This window comes from Pteropus alecto, unplaced genomic scaffold (genome assembly GCF_000325575.1).
Source record: "Pteropus alecto unplaced genomic scaffold, ASM32557v1 scaffold146, whole genome shotgun sequence".
Taxonomy (NCBI): domain Eukaryota; kingdom Metazoa; phylum Chordata; class Mammalia; order Chiroptera; family Pteropodidae; genus Pteropus; species Pteropus alecto.
In genome coordinates this window covers 32,236,791-32,240,043 of record NW_006442107.1, presented here as the reverse complement: position 1 = coordinate 32,240,043, position 3,253 = coordinate 32,236,791, and positions in this window count along the sequence as shown.

Here is a 3,253-nt window from a genome sequence, read left to right as displayed (position 1 = left end):
TTCCCCGCCTCCCAGCGCCCTGAGCCCCGCCACCGGGTGCGCATGTCTCGCCTGCAGCCAGCCGGCGCCGCGGGTGGAGGAGGGAGGGCACAAGGGCGGGGCCTCGCTCCCTCCCGCTCACTCCCGAGCTCGGTCCCCCAGCTTTCTCCGCCTTGGGACCCTCCAGAGTCAGTACCAGATGCTGAGAAGTGAGGGCGGTAGAAGAGGTGAAGTGTGCGGGAGGGGTGCGGGCGCTGGCCACTTGGGGGAGACTGGAGATTCGGGAGGTGTGGGTGGGTTCCCCTGTGGTGCGGACCTTGGGGCGCCTCTTTCCTTCGGTTGACCAACGCCCCCCAAGGGTCCCTCCATCCAACTCCTGCCTCCCAGGGCTCCTTAGTTCCCCCAGTGTCTTCTCAACACTGTTGTGCCCATAGTCTTTACACTCCATTAAAGACTGCTGGTACCTGATGCAGCTATCGCGTCAAAACAAGCACAGTGCCCCACAGTTGTCACTCTCAGTGGCCTCCGTAGCTCAGAGAAGGAGGAGCTGCTGTAGAAATAGGAGAAGCAGCTCGCTAAGCTTGGGGTCAGATAGGGGACTCGCATTTATAGTTGTGGCTGTGAGCCAGGCACTGTTAGACACTTCGCAGGCATTGTTTTATTTCATTCGCATAACTAGCTCGAGTTGTAATTACTGTCTTCTTTACGGACGACGACACAGGCGTAGGGTGGTGCACTCAGAGCCTTAGCCAGTCCTTGGCTGAGTCGGAATTCGCACCCATGTCTGTAGAATTCTCAGTCTTACATGAGATCCCCTCAGAGAACCAAGAGTTTTGAGTATTGGGTCTGCCACTTGAGAGTCTAACGTGGGCCACTGACTTCTTTGGGCCTCAATTCCCTCGCCTATTTGATTAGAAAATACTGCCACCTAAGCGTTTATGAGATTATGGAGCAAATACGAGACAACAGTATGTAAAAAGTGCTTTTCAAATACCGGAGGGTACAGTTTTAGTCCCAGGCATTGGATGTTGGGCAATACTCAAATGAATAAGCCATTGCTTGCCGTCTAGACTCGGCTTTGCCGGCCAGCAAAGGGGCGGGCAATACTTTGGAGAGGTTAGGGTGGGCAGTTACCTGGCCTGGGGAGGTTGGAGCTTTCCTGGAAGTGAGTGCCCAGGGCTTGCCAGAGCAGGGGCTATAGGTGAGTTGACGCAGGAGGGTGGGTAGGACCACATTTTTTTGCTGCGGATTTTGGACATTTTCCCAGAGGCTGGGAAGCCCGTTGGAGGACCCTGAGCATGATTGACCTTATTTGCTTAGAAAGACCCTACAGGCGGTGGCAGCAAGGAGAGGGAAGCTGGAGAGGAAGGTGGTCAGTGACTGTGGCAATAGCACAGGTGAGGAGGAGTGGTAGTAGGGGTAGAGAAAAAGGGACAGATTTGTAAAAATAAAGGGAAAAACAGACTTCAAAGTCTATGATCTTAACCACAAAGTACCCGACCTAGACACTTACTTTAAAAACGCAGGATAAAATGATTTTTAAGGTTCTGTAAGTCAGGAGAGCCATATCCCCAGAAGACATCTTTTCTGCTTTCTCCTTAGATCTCCGAGGAGATGCCAGCCACGTTTTGTGACTGAGTTCTGAGAACACAGAAACTTCGCTGCTCTGTTGCTGTCTCACGTTTTTGCGTGTCGTTAATCTGAATGTATGACAGTACACACACAATATAACATATACAGACTCTCCTTTGACGCAAGCTATAATAAGACCACAGCTATATTTCAGGAAGATTTTGGAGAAAAAGTACCCTGGTGGTGACAACCCTGAGGAAGACTTGAAAGGTGCCCAGCCACTGCTCCCGGTGTGGCCAGCTCTCCCGTAGAGGGCGCTCTAACTCTCCCTTCCGGCGACTGCCGGTTAATCAGAATGTGGTAGCCGTCAGACCCCTGAGCACGACTGACTGGAACTTGGGCTCCAGGACCGTCACCTAGAACTTTCTCCAGAGACTCAGAAGTCTCGAACACCTTCACATTTCCGAAGAATTATTTCCAGGACTCTTAGAACAAGCTTGCCAACTCCTCGGACGATATGTAATCATATGGTAATCATGCAAAAGGCCATCTTAAAAATATTTCAGTAAGTTAGTCTTCCAAAAATATGAGCCAGATGACCACACTTATTTGTAGCCAGCTTCCCTTTTCCTCAGATAATAACAAAATTCGTACTCCTAATTATTAGCCTGACAGATGTTTCTGCTGGCCCTTGGTGGGAAGGTGTTCAGTAATGTTTTCTTTGTTTTCCAATATTCGGTGAGTTACAAGTAATATAAAGATATATCTGCTTGCATAATAGACGTTTTTAAAGTCACATGTCCAGTGTGGATGTGCCTGTTTAGATCTGTCTGCCCTCAGACCCAGTCTTTGCCCTTCCCTGACTCTGCTCTGTAGAGAGGGAAACAACTCCTAAAGTTTGGTTTTTCAGGTTTCTGGGTTTGGGTTGGGCCAGTGGGAGGCACTGTCAGGAGATTGGAGTATAACAGCAAAGGAGAAACCGGGGTACTTCTTACCTTCTCTCTCTGCCCCAAGTCACCACTTCAGAGTGTCTGGGTCTCCTTTATGGAGTGGCTTATTGAGTTCTAGCTTTCACTGGATGACTCACTCCCTCTGATAACTTTGCCTCCTGTTGCCTCTCAGTCCAGGGTGGTAGTGGCTTACTGTGGTTGCAGATGTCTGGGTTACTTCACAGTCCTCTCTTTGGCTCTTGATTCCTCCATGACCTCTGTACCCAATTCTCTGCATTTTAAGCCCTGAGTTGTTCTGATTTTCTCATCCTTCTGCAGAGGCCTAAGTACAGGTCCAGGGACTGCATGCAGCAGCACTGGTGTAAGAAGTAATTTGCTATGACTTATATCCCTGACTTCTTTGTTAGAGAGTAATGTGGTATGTGACAAGAGCTGAGATTTCAATCCAGGTATATATGCATTCAAATCCTGCCTGTGTCATTTATACTCTGCGTGGCCTTGGTTAAGATATTATTATCAACATCATTATTATTTAATACCAGTGGAATAATCTTCAATACTCTTTGGCACCAAAATAAAATAAAACAAAATGAAACAAAATAAATAAAACAAAATAAAATGTAAGCAAACCGAACTTGGAGGGAGAGTAAGAACTCTAGTCTGTGTCTATACAGATATGTAAAGAGAAACATTTTTTTTTTTACTTGGTTTGACTCATAGAGGAAAAAATATGACTTAAGACTATACTTCCC